Source organism: Moschus berezovskii, chromosome 2 (assembly GCF_049115385.1).
Source record: "Moschus berezovskii isolate FMDL1 chromosome 2, NW_MosBer_1.0, whole genome shotgun sequence".
In the NCBI taxonomy this organism is placed as follows: Eukaryota; Metazoa; Chordata; class Mammalia; order Artiodactyla; family Moschidae; genus Moschus; species Moschus berezovskii.
In genome coordinates this window covers 41,398,971-41,416,074 of record NC_142461.1, presented here as the reverse complement: position 1 = coordinate 41,416,074, position 17,104 = coordinate 41,398,971, and the positions used below count along the sequence as shown (strand labels likewise).

General features: G+C 43.0%; 1 long non-coding RNA gene across 1 annotated transcript in view; it reads left to right on the top strand.

The window, feature by feature from the left end:
• The window catches only part of LOC148778524 (uncharacterized), a 65,551-nt gene extending 50,155 nt beyond the window's left edge, over nucleotides 1-15,396 (top strand). The window contains exons 5-8 of the long non-coding RNA XR_016038758.1: nucleotides 6,775-6,969; nucleotides 7,274-7,366; nucleotides 11,725-11,936; nucleotides 14,996-15,396. This is a non-coding gene — a long non-coding RNA (uncharacterized LOC148778524). The remainder of the gene's footprint in view (nucleotides 1-6,774; nucleotides 6,970-7,273; nucleotides 7,367-11,724; nucleotides 11,937-14,995) is intronic.
• Nucleotides 15,397-17,104: the final 1,708 nt, after the last annotated feature.

Below are 17,104 nucleotides of genomic sequence, written 5' to 3'. Positions count from 1 at the left end.
TCCTTTTTGTTTCTCAAATATGCTGAGCTCTTTTCTGATTAAACCTTTCTGCCTGGACCACCCTCCTTTCAGATCCTCAGACTGCTCCTGACTCACGTCTCAAATCAGTACAGATTCAGGACCACAGAATGCCTTCTCTGACGGTCCTACATCAATTACACTTGGCCAAGGCCAGGACCCTGTTTAACAAATGAATGAACAGATTTGGGGGAAACTCAGGGTTCACAGCACACTAGTACCATTGGTTTCTGTTTTTATCCTGTTTTCTTTATAGCACTTATCACATAAACAGCGCGTAAAGATATATATGTATAATCTTTATCTATCTATCTATGTATATAAGGTATTTACTTACCTGATAAATTTATAGCATTGCACCCTTTAGAACTCAGACTCTCCCTGACTTCAACTGGAACTTTTTCCATGTGCTCTCTTAGACAAGATCTCAAAATTCAGTGTGTGTTTTACCCGTTATTGGTAAAAATTAATCAATAGTCAATCTGTAAAAGAAGTGGAATTCTTATTTGAGCCAAATTTGAGGATTATAACCCAGGAACAGCAACTCAGAAAACTCCGAGAACTGTACCGCCTGTTAGAAGTCAAGACACTGTCATATAAGCTTTTTTTGAGACAGAGGGCTGTACATCAAATGACTTACTATTGACAGTTTGCATGATCCAGATCCGAGTGCCAGTGATCTCTTATCAAGAAAGAATGTCGTCTTTAAGGAATTGTCTTAGGAGAAGCCGCTCTTCATGGTTGAGCAGGAGTTTCTGCTGATGAGTAGATGCATAATGGAGAAACACGATGCACAGTGGAGGGGAACGAGGAGGCCAGAGGGCAGAGACAATATTTTTTAAGTTTAAATTTTTCTTGTCTTGCTGTAAAGCCTGAATTTCATTTCACACCACCCTCTGAGTTTCTGATTCAGGTGGTCAGGGAAGATCTCTTGGGGGAGGTGGCATTCAAGTTGGGACATAAAGGATCTAATCCCCTGGGAGCTGAAGGAAGAGTTCCAGATAGAGGGAACGGCAGGTACAAGTTCTCTGAGCTCTAGTGTCTGAGTGACAGAAGGGAGGCTGGCCTGGCTGAAGGCTGGTGAGTGAGCGGAAAAGACTCCCACACTGATGTTGAAGAAGAGGAAGGGTTGGATCAGGCAGCACCTGAGTAGCCATGGGGAGGAGGATAGGTTTATTCTGAGGGCAGTGCAAAAGCTTTAGAAAGCTTTAAGCAGGGAAAACCTGACCTGGTTCACATACTTTTAAAGAAACACTCCGAGAGCCTTGTAAGGGGGATAAAAATGCAGTAATAGGATTCATTCTACTTCTTCCTTTGAAGCAATCATTGGCCCTAGACTCTTGTCCTGCTTTTTTTGGACTCCAAAGCTGACATAGAACTACTTTAAGGTGGGTTGCAGCCACTGTGGAAAATGGATCTATGAATTTCTGCATCGATCCCAGATCTGGAGGGAAGTCATGCTCACAGAACCCTGCATAGGGAGCTGCCCATGCAACCCCTCACATGGAGGAATCATATTCTGCCTCACCTGTCCTACCCTGGACCCAGTGACTGGACCAAGAGAGACAACAGTGAAATAAGACTACAGGCTGGCCAGTGCTTTGGGAAGTGGCCTACGTAGCCCAACAAGGTCAGTGATTGAGAGCAAAACCACTCCAAATGGAGTGTATTTTGTGGCAGAAGCAGCAGCAGATGGTAGCGGGAGGAGGAGCTCACATAGAAAGTAACATTGTAAGGATGGTTAGAAATGAGCAGAACTTATAGGTAAGCATAAAATGCTGAGGAAGATGCCCAGAGCAGAGGGGGATCCAAGGCAAAAAGATACTGATCTTTATCAATGGAGTCAATTAATTCATGCCAGTGGGAAGTGGAATTGAAAAAAACCAAAAGGACATGGTTTTAGCAGAAAGTAGGGTCCTCCAGGGTGATCCGTTTCCAGAAGACCTGGATGCAGGACTCCTCCTGGGTTCTCTGCCTTGGTGGCCTCATTTCTTCATTTGTCCTACCCATCCCCCAGCAAACAGGGCGGTGCCTCCCCCACCCACCTTCATTACCCCTTTGCCAGAATGAAATCTGACAACCGCACTGCCCTTAGGAATATCATGTTTACTGAATTCTTCTACATCCTTCAGATTTAGGAGGGATCTATCATAATTTATGGGCTTCCCTAGTGGCTCAGAGGGTAAAGCATCTGCCTGCAGTGTGATAGACCCGGGTTTGATCCCTGGGTTGCGAAGATCCCCTGGAGAAGGAAATGGCAACACACTCCAGTATTCTTGCCTGGAGAATCCCATGGACAGAGCAGCCTGATAGGCTACAGTCCACGGGGGTCACAAAGAGTCGGAAACGACTGAGCAACTTCACTTCACTTATCATAATTTAGACCAGAATAAATATGTCTTCATTGGCAGTTGAAGCTTCAAATTTAAGCTTGTCTTCAGAGGAAGAACTAAACACCTATAGTAACAAATGAGATAACAGGGCTTCCAGAGTGGCGCTAGTAGTAAAGAACCCACCTGCCAATGCAGGAGATATAAGAAATGCAGGTTCGAATCCTGGGTCAGGAAGATCCCCTGGAGAAGGTCATGGCAAACCACTTCAGTATTCTTGCTTAGAGAACCCCATGACCAGAGGAGCCTGGTGGACTACTGTCCATAGTGTTGCAAAGAGTCAGACACGAATGAAGTGATTTAGCAGGCAGGCAGAAGATAACAGCCAAAATGACTGTAAATTACTATAGAATCACAAAATGCCCTCTTACAATATAATTTGTAGATTATTGAGCTGCACATTTATGGTTCATACATTTATATGTACATAGGAATTTTAAAAATTAAATGTAAAATATAGTAACATTTTCATGGATACAAAAGCGATCCATCACTCCTCTGTTTAGAATGATTTATTAGTAATACATAACCCTTAGGACATAATCCTAGATCTTTAGAAGGGCACACAAGGCCCATCTCTATGAGCTACTTTTTCTTCTTCTTTGTCTTCTAAAATGCAAAGATTCTGCTCCAACTGTATGGAACCAGCTACAATATCCTGAATGGTTGTGCTCGCTCATGTTTACACATCTGCTCTGGGAAGCATCCTGCCTACTGCCATCCCCTTTGCTTTGAGCCAATTCTCTCCCCTATGTATCCATCAGGCTTTGAGCTCACTTTCTCCTTCATACTGTTCTGTGTTCCACTGGATCCCTCTGTGACTCGTCTACTCTAGGCTGGGTTCTGAGCTGCCAGGAGGCAGGAATTCTGTCTTTCTCCAGTGTCAATCACGGTACCAGGCATCCATCATGTGTGCCCCCAAATAAATCTTTACTGAGTGAATCTAGAAAGTGTAGCTCCACTATCTCAAATGGAGTCATGACTTGGGGTTGCTTTGGAAAGACATATTCTCTACTCTCAACAATTATGCTATAGAGAATGTATATATATGTATACATAGAGTATATATATATATATAATGTTTATGTATAATCCTTCTTCACATGTGATTCCTAGATAGTGCTGTACAAGAATGGCATGCTGCATGATGTTTTCAATACTTCTACTCCCCACTCCTACCTTGAAGTCTCACCTGGAAAAAGCAGACAAGTCGTGCAGGCCCTCTCCCTATATGTGGCATAGATGGGGAGACACCTCTGCTGTCACAGGGACATCTTTCTGGTCCCACTAGAGGATGGCTTTGATTATTTTTTTAATCATTCACTTGGAACCCATCTCCTTTCTGTGGTTGATGCTTATAGGTCAACACCTCAAAGGTGTTTGCTCCCTCAGAGGAGCTCGTCTGTTCCTTTGTGTCATCCACCACAATTTGTACTTAGACATTTATTTCTTTTCTGTCTTTCTGCCAGCTGGAGGTGGGATGGTCGCTTCCTCGTCACCAGGCAAAATGCAGAATGGCACTTCATTGGCACTTGGTGACCATTTGGCAGGATGTGTTTGAGATGAATTGCTCTCTGAATAAGTGTCATACTCCTAATTGGTGTGCCCAACTCTGAAAAAAGTCACATTACTTAATTCTCAAAAAACAAACTGGGAGATAGGAATTGCTATGACTATTTTACTGGTAAGAAAATAGCCAAAAGAGACTGACTTGACAAAATAACCATCAATAGTAGGGATAAAAGCCTGCATCCAAGGTGTTCTGACAGGAAGTCAATTTTTTTGACCTCTACAATTAACTTTAGAGAAAATTTCAGGAGTAGTGAAATATGGATGGCAGTTTCAAAGTTCACCCCATTGGGAATTCCATTGTCTCTGTGGTCAACACACACAAGGGAAGAGAAAGAGAGTCAACAAGGTGGCAATGGAATGATGGTAGAAATGACCTAAAGAGCTTATTGAACATGTTACTGATGTTTTCCCTCCAGTAACTATGCTTGTTTGCTAGGTCAGTTCAGACGTGGCCCACCCTTTGTGACCCTATAGACCGAACAGTAGCCTGTCAGGCTCCTCTGTCCATGGGATTCTCCAGGCAAGAATTCTGGAGTCTGTTGCCATGCCCTCCTCCAGGGGATCTTCCTGACCTGGGGAATGAACCCGAGTCTCTTGTGTCTCCTGCTTTGGCTGGTGGGTTCTGTATCACTAGCCCTACCTGGGAAGCCTCCAGTCACTATAATGACATAACTTATTGAAACACAGTTCCGTCAGTTCAGTTCAGTTCAGTTGCTCAGTCATGACCGACTCTTTGCGACCCCATGAATCACAGCACGCCAGGCCTCCCTGTCCATCACCAACTCCCGGAGTTCACTCAAACTCATGTCCATCGAGTCAGTGATGCCATCCAGCCATCTCATTCTCTGTCGTCCCCATCTCCTCCCACCCCCAATCCCTCCCAGCATCAGACTCTTTTCCATTGAGTCAACTCGTTGCATGAGGTGGCCAAAGTATTGGAGTTTCAGCTTTAGCATCAGTCCTTCCAATGAACACCCAGGATTGATCTCCTTTAGAATGGACTGGTTGGATCTCCTTGCAGTCCGAGAGACTGTCAATAGTCTTCTCCAGCACCACAATTCAAAAGCATCAATTCTTCGTAACACATCAAGACCTAAATCCATAATTTATACCAAAACAAAACAAAACAAAAAAACCCAAACCTCCCTGTAATCTCACTTGTATGTTATGTCATCTTTAGGAAGTTTTTTATGAACTGTGTTGACACTGAAGTCTTATCAGTTCAACAAGAATGAAGAAAACTCATGGGGCTTTCCTGGTGGCTCAGTGGTAAAGAATCTGCCTCCCAAAGAGAGAGATATGGGTTCGATCCTGGTCCGGGAAGATCCCACATGCCTTGGAGCAAGTAAGCCCATGTGCCACAACTACTGAGCTGTGCTCTAGAGCCTGTGCTCTGCAACAGGAAAACCACTTAGATGAGAAGCCTATGCACAGCTAGAGAGTAACCCCCTCTTACCACAATTAGAGAAAGCCCTTGCATCAACGAAGACCCAGCACAGTCTAAATAAATAAATAAATAATTTTTTTAAAAAAATGAAAACTCAGATGCACAATTCAGTTCTGGCAGGATTATTTATTGGTTGAGAACCAATCAAAATGAGGCTCTGAGTGTATTATTCTAGTTTTTAGAATGTTTATTCAAAATAAACATTATAAAATATTTTATTTTCATAACATACTGCTTTGTACATATTAGTATAAAGCATCATGGCTCAGAAATTGCAGTTACAATATCTACACATTATGCAATAACTGCAGTAAGAGCACACGAGGACAGTACAAGCTTCTGTGACTAATGATGACCAAATGGCATGGAATCATTTCGTTGTTGTTCACTCACTCACTTGTGTTCGACTCATTGGATGCCATGGACTGCAGCACACCAGGCTTCTCTGTCCCTCACCAATTCCTGGAGCTTGCTCAAAGTCATGTCCATCGAGTCAATGATGCCATCCTACCATCTCATCCTCTGTCGTCCCCTTCTCCTCCTGCCTTCCATCTTTCCCAGCATCAGGGTCCTTTCCAATAAATCCGTTCTTTGCATTAGTATTGGAGATTCAGCTTCAGCATCAGTTCTTCCAATGAATAATCAGGACTGATTTCCTTTAGGATGGACCGGCTGGATCTCCTTGCAGTCCAAGGGACTCTCAGGAGTCTTCCCCAATACCACAGTTCAAAAGCATCAATTCTTTGGTGCTCAGCTTTCTTTATGGTCCAACACTCACATCCATACATGACTACTGGAAAAACCTTAGCTTTGACTAGACAGACCTTTGTTGGCAAAGGTATACTCTGCTTTTTGGTATGCTCTTTAGGTTTGTCATAGCTTTTCTTCCAAGGAGTAAGCGTCTCTTAATTTCATGGCTGCAGTCACCAACCACAGTGATTTTGGAGCCCAAGAAAATAAAAGTCTCTCACTGTTACCATTAAGTGATGGGACCAGATGTCATGATCTTAGTTTTTTGAATGTTGAGTTTTAAGCCAGCTTTTCACTCTCCTCTTTCACCTTCATCAAGAGGCTCTCTAGTTCCTCTTTGCTTTCTGCCATAAAGGCGGTATCATCTGCATATCTTGAGGTTATTGATATTTCTCCTGAAAATCTTGATACCAGCTTATGCTTCATCTAATCTGGCATTCCACATGATGTACTCTGCATATACATTAAATAATATCTCTGTGAATTAAAAGCTTGGGAAATGTCGATGGGCCCACCCCTTTGATGTCATATTGTCTGCTGATCTATAGAGATAACTTCTTGTCTAATCCCATAATAAATTCAGATGTTTTAATACAGAATTATTCAAATGATTTGGACCACAATCTGCAGTGAAAGAAAGAGTTACTACTTCTGCCTGTGGCAGGAACTGGGGAGGCTACTCAAAGGCTGAGGCACTTGAGGTGGATCTTGGAGGATGAAGAGGACCTTGCTGGATGGATGGGCAGACTCATGCTTCCCTGGTCAAGGGAGAGCATGAACAAAGATGCAAAGGTAAGATACATCTGCAGTGGGTACTGAGAATTTGCTGAATTCTTCTGAGTACGGAAGACAAAGAGAGCCGCAAGAAGTCAAGGATAGAGAAATAAGACTGGGGAGGTTAAGTTGGAGCAGGGTCAGGAAGAGCTTTATAACATATTTAGTCACTTAAGCTTTATCCTGAAAGTAATTGGGAAGTATTTCATCAAATGAAATAGTGCTTAAGAAATTAAAGACAAAGGTCCTCCTAGAAAGATATGAACCGGTGTGACTCTTGCAAAGAAGTTAATAACTAAGCATATATCTCTTTTCCCCCTAGCATTCAGCAGAGGAAATTAAGAACAGAGACAGACTTTCTTGTACTATTACTGTGATACAACGATGATACTGGTTCATGATGTTCAGCTGGAAGGTAAGACACTGAGCTTTACCCCAGAAATATACTGGGGTGTAGTTTAGGAACTTGGGATGGGCTGTTGTGACCGCTGGACTCCTCACAGTGACTCTATGCTTTGTGATTGCCAGTCCGACAGGACGCTTACTGGGCCTCGGTTTTCTCAACTATAAATAAGGAAGTGAGAGTATATCAGTGATTGGAAAATTTTTTTCTCTAAAGGACTAGTTCATAAATATTTAGGACTCAAGGACTATACAGTTTCTGTCACAACTACTCAACTCTGCCATTGCAGCTCAAAAGCAGCCATAGACAATACAGAAATGAGTGAGTGTTGGTGTGTCCTGATTAAACTATTTATAGATACTTAAATGTGAATTTTTGAAATTTTCATGTCATGAGGTACTACTTTTCTTATGATTTTTTTCCACCATTAAAAAAGTATTAAACCCTTTCTTAGTTTGCAAGTCAGTGAAAAACAGGCAGTGGGCTGGATTTTGGCCCATGGGACATTGTTAGTCAATTCCTATTTCTACAAGCCTATTTACTTCTAAAGAAAACATGTAATACTTCTTAAAGTTCAGCAATAGTATATGTTCAACATTTTTTACATTTAGCAATTTATTTTAAAATATAGCCAATCTGTATTGACAAAGCATGCTGGTTGTAAGGGTGTTTGCCTTACAATTATAGAGATTTATTGAAGAATTACACTATAGGACCAAAATAAAATAACTTTCCTGATACTCCCACCAAGATCACAGATTAGTTTAATGAGAAACTACCTTAACAACCCATATATTGTCACTCCAAGGGATAAAAGATGTTTTTAAAATACAGCATTAATATATTTTTTAAATGAAGAATGATTGAACAGATATTTATATACTAATTTTCATAGCAGCATTATTCACAAGAGCCAAAAGGTGGAAATAACCCCAATGCCCATCAATGGATGCATAAATAAACAAAATGTGATATATATCATTCAATGGCATATTATTCCATCTTAAAAAGGGAATTAAATTATTATACATGCTACAACATGGATAAGCCTTGAAGACATTATGCTAAGTTAAAAATGATGGACACAAAATGATCAATGTTGTACATTCTACTTATATATGGTACTTAAAATGGTCACATTCATAGAGACAGAAAGTAGAATGATGGTTGCTAGGGGCTGGAATAAGAGGCGAATGGGAAGTTAACATTTAATGGGTGTACTGTTTCAATTTTGGAAGATGAAAAGTTCTGGAGATGAATGATGGCGCTGGTTGAATTCACAGTGTGAATGTACACCATGCCACTGAACTGTGCCTTTAAACATAGCTACAGTGGCAAATTTTATGTTAGCTATATTTTGCTACCACAACAAAAAAATGGGGAAGAGAACAATGAAATGGCTAACCTAGTATCACATATCACAAAAGGAGGAACTAAGAATAGACTGCAGGACTAGAGCCTAGTATGGTAGTATAGAATGCTGCGAACCCAAAATGACCTTGTCAACTTAACATCTGTCTTTAGAGCACTCCATTTCCGACTAGGCGTCTGTTCCTGTGTACTCTATTTCAGAGCACATTGCATCATGGAATCTTCATAACTGACATTTTACTGAGGGGGAGACAGAGGTTTCAAGAGGTTCATTGTCAAGAAGGCAGCAAGGCAGAGTTGAGAGCAAACCCAGGACGGCACCTCCAAAGCCTCCGTGCTAAACTACCTTGGGACACCGCCTCTCTGAAATTCTGAATCTGCCCCTTTAAGGGTCTTAAAATCCTTGGCCACTGAATACAGCCTTTTGAGTATAATTCATGCAGCCATTGCTTCCTCTGAAGGAGTGAGGACTTGAGTAACTGCATTTCCTGAGAGTCTGGGTCTGCTGCAGAGGACCTGTGTGCTGTTGGTTTATGGAAAGGCCAGAAGGCTGAGGCCATGTGCTGGCTGATGATACTGTGGGCCAGGCTGATTTGTGTCCTCACTCTCGGTCGAATGACTAATGTAGCCCTTTAGCCCACAGATTTCCACCTCAGACGTTTACACGATACCACTAAATAATAAATATGTGCATGTCTTATCTCCCCCACTTGACTGTAAGATAAGGGCAGAAGTTGAGCCTGTTTAATATTTATACCCTCCATAGGATCACCCCATGCAGGGCTCTGCACCAAATAGGCACTCAGCAAATATTTGTTGAATGAATGCATAAATGAATGTTAAATAATCTGCCTTCAGATTTTCCCTTTGTTTCAAATTGTCTCCTCTGTCTGACACATGTAAGTGCTTTTCGTGTCCCTTTCATGGATATTTCAGATGCCCTCAACCATTTTTTTGTGTTCTGGCTGGCTTTTTCTAATCACTGCGGAAACAGACTGGGGGCCAAAAATAGAACCTCCTTGACAACTTCGCAGAGGACTTCCGTCCTTAATTCCTAAGGTAGCAATACTGACTCTGTTAGAGCAGAATGGCAGTTTCATGACTGCCACGGTCTTGATTTTTTTTTTTTTTTTTTTTTTACCACTGTCTGATGTTTAAAAGGGATCAAAGTTTTCCCTACAAATGCTTAGTACAAACTGCAATCACCCTTGGAAGGCAGGGTTTGGGACAGATAGAGGAAGCGTCATCAAACAGAGGAGTATCAGTTTCCCTTAAGGATGCTTAAAGGTACTTCAGAAGGAGGCAGATTTTCCTCTCTTTGTCTCTACCTCTCTCTCTCTCTTCCTCCCTCTTTCACTGCCGTCTCCTTTATTGTTCTCTTTCTTTCCTTCTGGGTTTATGGCAGGGTCGGTGACTCATCTATGTTTTCAAGCCAGGGCATATTATGAAGACACAAGACAGGAATGTGTATAGGCACATACTCTGCCATAATACTGATCCTTTTGGGTTAAACTGGGGAAAAACCACAGCAACACACACTGCCTCAGTCTAGGTAATCCATGGATGCTGGCACACATGTTCCCAGCATTGCGCTATGGGGAATTAGATAGGAGACTGGCTCCTTCTCCAGGGACACTACAAGATGGGAAGATGATAGAACAGGTATAGAGCTAAGAAAACATCTAAGTGTTAAGTAGTCGATAATAAAATCCACAAGGGCGTCCCTGGTGGCTCAGATGGTACAGAATCCACCTGCAATGAAGGAAACCCAGGAGATATGGGTTCGATCCCTGGGTTGGGAAGATTCCCTGGAGAAGGGAATGGCAACCCACTCCAGTATTCTTGCCTGGAGAATTCCATGGACAGAGGAGTCTGCCAGGCTATCGTCACAAAGAGTCAGACATGACTGGGGTCACAAAGTGTTGGACACAACTGAGCAAATAACCATCATCATCATAATCAGACTCCTAGTCGTCACAGTTCCCGTTCAGAAAGTATTTGCTATGTGCCAGGCACCATGCCAAAGACTCAGGATGTCACGTGCACACCTCTTGAATCCTAACCACCAACCAAAGGTGCACAGGTGTGCAGAGGCAGTGGCACGGTGGGTGAGCCAGGCTCCGGATTCAGATCCCAAGGTCCTAGGTCCAGCTGTGGCCTGGCCTCTCCCGGCTGCAGAGAGAGAACCATTTCCCCCAGACATCTGGTTGTTGTATCCAGCCTTTGTTACTGGCAGTGGGACTCTTTGAGCACTGATGTCCCTTCCTTTGCTTCTATTTCCTCATCTGTGAAATAAGAATCATCATGGAACTTACTTTATAGAGTTGATGTTAAATGAGAAAAAGTAAGTATCATGCTTGAAACGGTGCCTGATGTGGAGTCAATGGTCTATGAATATTAGGTTTTATGACCCTGAGGCTCAGAAAGGTTAAATAACTTGCCAGCATTCACTTAATAAATTTATATCAGGATGAGAATTCAAACTCAAACCTGAGTGATCCCAAGACCCGCAGATCTTAACCACTTCAGCATAATGGTAGTTCAGAGAGCAGTAAATCATTATGGATTAGTGTGAAAAGGGGGGAGATTTACAGAGAATGTGAGAGCATTTGAAGGATGGAGTAGAAATTATTGAAAAAGAAATAGAGACTGTTGGCTTTGATGGAGGAAGATCTCTTAAGTTAACAAAATGTTCCCCTTTACCAAATACCACCTCTGGGGTTACTTTCTTGTCAACCAGACTCATCTTCCCTCCAGTGAAGAAGACATAGCAGATGAAGGATATAGATCACTAAGGATGCTCTGTAGGTCAAAAACATTTCCTGCCCCTCCATGAATCTCCTGTAGTATCCTGGGCCTTGGTTTCTTTGGCTCTATTTTATTTGAAAATTTTTTTCTGATTGCACAAATATATGGACGTGTTGAAGTATAATTGATTTACAGGATTGTGTTAGTTTCAGATATATTGCATAGTGATTCTTTCGTTTTTTGGTTTCCAGATTTCTTTTCATCTATTTTAGATTTTACTTGCTCAAAGGGTAAAGAATCTGCCTACAATGCAGGAGACACAGGAGACACAGGTTTGATTCCTGGGTCAGGAAAATCTCCTGGAAAAGGGAATGGGCAACCCACTCCAGTATTCTGGCCTGGAGAATCCCATGGACAGAGGAGCCTGGCAGACCGTGGGGTCGCAAGAGTCATATATGACTGAGTGAGTAACACTTTCAGTTTTTTCCATGTACATGCACATGTATATTAACTTCTATGCTGCTGCTGCTGCTAAGTCGCTTCAGTCGTGTCCGACTCTGTGCGACCCCAGAGACGGCAGCCCACCAGTCTCCCCCGTCCCTGAGATTCTCCAGGCAAGAACACTGGAGTGGGTTGCCATTTCCTTCTCTATATTGAAATGTGACAAATTTGAGAAACACTCTTTAGCATTGTGAACTACAGGAGGCTGGCTAGCAGTTTAATCTTTGTAGTTCACTGAAATCACTGTGGATGCTGATTGCAGTCATGAAATTAAAAGACGCTTACTCCTTGGAAGGAAAATTATGACCAATCTAGACAGCATATTAAAAAGCAGAGACATTACTTTGCCAACAAAGGTCCGTCTAGTCAAGGCTATGGTTTTTCCAGTGGTCATGTATGGATGTGAGAGTTGGACTGTGAAGAAAGCTGAGCACCAAAGAATTGATGCTTTTGAACTGTGGAGCTGGAGAAGACTCTTGAGAGTCCCTTGGACTACAAGGAGATCCAACCAGTCCATTCTAAAGGAGATCAGTCCTGGGTGTTCATTGAAAGGACTGATGCTAAAGCTGAAACTCCAATACTTTGGCCACTTCATGTGACGAGTTGACTCATTGGAAAAGACTCTGATGCTGGGAGGGATTGGGAGCGGGAGGAGACAGGGACGACAGAGAATGAGATGGCTGGATGGCATCACCGACTCTGTGGACATGAGTTTGAATGAACTCTGGGAGTTGGTGATGGACAGGGAGGCCTGGCATGCTGTGATTCCTGGGGTCACAAAGAGTCGGACATGACTGAGCGACTGAACTGAACTGAACTGAGTGTCTAATTGTATTTCACAGTTCTAACCTTAAGCTCAGCTACAGTGATGGGCTCCCTTCCCTTTTCCTTCTCCATCCTTTAGTTCTGGAGTCTTTAACAGACTGTGTGGGAGGAGATGACTGGTAATACATGAGGACAAGGGATCTTGGGGAAGGGGAGGTGAGGGAGCAAGGTGGAGGGACTGAGGGGGAGAGCGAGCACCAGCCTAGAGCAGGCTGTGGGTGGGCACCAGGCACACCTGGAGCAGGCAGAGGATGGCCATGCCTGCGAACTCAGGGGTGTCTTAAATAGACTTAGGAGGCCACTTCCCAGAGCATAATTATCCCCTGGTTCTGCATGGAGAACCTTATTTGCATCTGAGGCAGAGAATTGACTAAATGTTTGGGGCGGGGGTATTCCCAATCCATGTTAGATGCGTTTTGACTGTTTCATTCCCAGTGACTAGCTGTCAGCTGGATTCCATCAGTAAGGGAGCCTGGGTCATGAAGACAGTCCTAAATGGACCATCTAACCGTTGACCGTAAAACCATATGGCCTCTCCTGTGCATAGGTCTAAGTGAAATGAATAAACCCTTTTGTGCGCTATGCACTTCTCCCTTCTCACCCAGCACAATCTTAGCACTCTGGAACATTTTCCTGCTCTACAAAGTGGCCCTGAAATACATTTGACAATCCTGTAACGATTATGTTTTGTTTCTGATCTCTGTTATACCTTTGTTCAAGGTTTCATCATCTCTTGCCTGAACCACAGGAATAAACAGTTTATTGGTCTCTATCTCTTCCCTTCTCTTTGTAACTGATGATGGAATTGTCTTTCTCAACCACACATCTATGATTGTCATTGTCACCTGCTTTTTTGGTGCCCTTTGGTTTCCGTTTCCCCCTAAATGAAATCTAATATGGAATCTAATATGAAACACTGAAGCAGCCCTGCTCTGTGGAAGTGGGTGTGGGTGTGGACAGAGTACAGGCACGCTAAGCCTGTCTCTTGAAATCATTCACCTCGTTGACCTTGATCAGTTCTGGTCCTCTCAGGGGCATCCACAGGATCCTCCGGAACCTGTTTTGATCATGAGCACCCTAAAGCACACAGCCCAGCTTCTCCAGCCTCCTTCTCAGCTCTCCTTCTGCGCAGCTTTAACTCCAGAGCACTCATTGTGCTCTCCAGCTTTGCACAGGCTACCTCTCTTTTCTGGAATGCTCTCCACCTTGTCTATATCCAATGATCTCCTCTGATCTTCTGAGAAGGAGTTCAGATGTCACATCTTCTTAGAACCATCACAGCATCCCTGGGGAGGGATTGGTCCACCTTTTGTGTTCTCCCTACCCATCTCTGAGTCACGTTTACTACCTTGTCTTGCAATTTTTAATTTGCATCTGTATCATCCGTCACTCAGCTCTCAGAGAGCCCATGTCTTATTGTGTATGTTCCCTTATATCCTATCTCCAAGCCTAGTGCTCGTCCGTAGCTGGTTGTAAATGATCATCATTGATTAAATGGGAAAAATCAGTGCACTTAGTCCACTTTGGAGTCAAAGAGTATCTTGAGTCTCAGAGAGTTTAGCAAATTTGTTGAACATCAGTGAATGTTTTCTATAGTCTTTGTGGAGTAAACCAACACTGTGGCTTTGTCCTTTAAACCACATCTAGATAAAATGGACTTTTAAGGCTAATTTTCAGTCAGGATGTCCAGAATCGAATGAAATGGAAGAAAATGGTTCCCCAGCATTTCTGGGAAATGATCCCACTTCTCCGTCAAGGCCCAGCTCACGCATCATCTTCTCCCTGGGGCTTTAGTTGGCTTCTCATTCCCGTGTTTGCCTCTTCTTATTTAATTCTTCTAATGATGATGGCTCTACTCTATAACCCATTCTCTAATTCTCTACCCTGTACTCAGTCAATATTTTGAGTTGAAATATGTTGATCTGGGAAAGCAAAAGCTGTGTCTTGTGGCTCTTTCCACTCTGTATTTTCTGTTAAGCAACAAAGGAGTTGAATCTCCTAGGGCTTTTTTTGTTTGTTTTTTAATTTTGCCTTAGCCTTTCCCCCGCAAAAAAAAATCAGAGGAAGAAGGCTTATTGGAACATATGCCATTTGTTAATTTGAGCACGTGGTTCTTCTTTAGAAATCTTTTAGGAAGGTAATGATTACCATTCAAAAAAAGATTATTTAGCATCTTCTACCGCCCCGGCGGCGCAGACGCGAGAGACGCTGGCCCCGGCACAACCGAACACGCAAAGAGGCGCGATGGTGAGGAGCTACCCCACGCCTGAGGCCAGGGCCGGCGGCCGAGAGGAGCTACCCCACGTCCAATAGGCGGTGGCAGCGCGGGCGCAGGAGGGCCAAGAGGAGCTACTCCACGTTCAAGGTTAGGAGGGGCGGCCTTGAGGAGATACCCCTCATCCAAGGTAAGGTGCAGCGGCTGCGCTTTCTTGGAGCAGCTGTGAAGAGATATCCCGCCCAAGGTAAGAGAAACCCAACTAAGACAGTAGGTATTGCGAGGGGGCATCAGAGGGCAGACACACTGAAATCATAATCACAGGAAACTAGTCGATCTGGTCACATGGACCACAGCCGAATGTGGTCCACTGGAGAAGGGAATGGCAAACCACTTCAGTATACTTGCCTTGAGAACCCCATGAACAGTATCAAAGGGCAAAATGATAGGATACTGAATGAGGAATTCCCCAGGTCAGTAGGTGCCCAGTATGCTACTGGAGATCAGTGGGGAAATAACTCTAGAAGGAATAAAGGGATGGAGCAAAAGCAAAATCAATACCCAGTTGTGGATGTGACCGGTGATAGAAGCAAGGTCTGGTGCTGTAAAGAGCAATATTGCATAGGAACCTGGAATGTTAGGTCCATGAATCAAGGCAAATTGGAAGTGGTCAAACAGGAGATGGCAAGAGCGAACATAGACATTCGAGGAATCAGTGAATTAAAATGGACTGGAATGGGTGAATTTAACTGAGATGACCATTATATCTACTACTGTGGGCAGGAATCCCTTAGAAGAAATGGAGTAGCCATCATGGTCAACAGAAGAGTCCGAAATGCAGTACTTGGATGCAATCTTAAAAATGACAGAATGATTTCTGTTCGTTTCCCAAGGCAAACCATTCAATATTACAGTAATCCAGGCCTATGCACCAACCAGTAATGCTGAAGAAGCCGAAGTTGAACGGTTCTATGAAGACCTAGAAGACCTTTTAGAACTAACACCCAAAAAAGATGTCCTTTTCATTATAGGGGACTGGAATGCAAAAGTAGGAAGTCCAGAAACACCTGGAGTAACAGGCAAATTTGGCCTTGGAGCACGGAATGAAGCAGGGCACAGGCTAATAGAGTTTTGCCAAGAGAATGCACTGGTCATAGCAAACACCCTCTTCCAACAACACAAGAGAAGACTCTACACATGGACATCACCAGATGGTCAACACCGAAATCAGATTGATTCTATTCTTTGCAGCCAAAGGTGGAGAAGCTCTATACAGTCATCAAAAACAAGACCAGGAGCTGACTGCGGCTCAGATCATGAACTCCTTATTGCCAAATTCAGACTTAAACTGAAGAAAGTAGGGAAAACCAATAGACCGTTCAGGTATGACCTAAATCAAATCCCTTAGGATTATACAGTGGAAGTAAGAAATAGATTTAAGGGACTAGATCTGATAGATAGAGTGCCTGATGAACTCTGGATGGAGGTTCGTGACATTGTACAGGAGACAGGGACCAAGACCATCCCCATGGAAAAGAAATGCAAAAAAGTGAAATGGCTGTCTGAGGAGGCCTTACAAATAGCTGTGAAAAGAAGAGAAGCGAAAAGCAAAGGAGAAAAGGAAAGATATAAGCATCTGAATGCAGAGTTCCAAAGCATAGCAAGGAGAGATAAGAAAGCCTTCCTCAGTGATCAATGCAAAGAAATAGAGGAAAACAACAGAATAGGAAAAACAAGAGATCTCTTCAAGAAAATTAGAGATTCCAAGGGAACATTTCATGCAAAGATGGGATCGATAAAGGATAGAAATGATAGGGACCTAACAGAAGCAGACGATATTAAGAAGAGGTGGCAAGAATACACAGAAGAATTGTACAAAAAAGATCTTCACGACCAAGATAGTCACGATAATGTGATCACTGACCTAGAGCCAGACATCTTGGAATGTGAAGTCAAGTGGGCCTTAGAAAGCATCACTACGAACAAAGCTAGTGGAGGTGATGGAATTCCAGTTGAGCTATTTCAAATCTTGAAAGATGATGCTGTGAAAGTGCTGCACTCAATATGCCAGCAAATTTGGAAAACTCAGC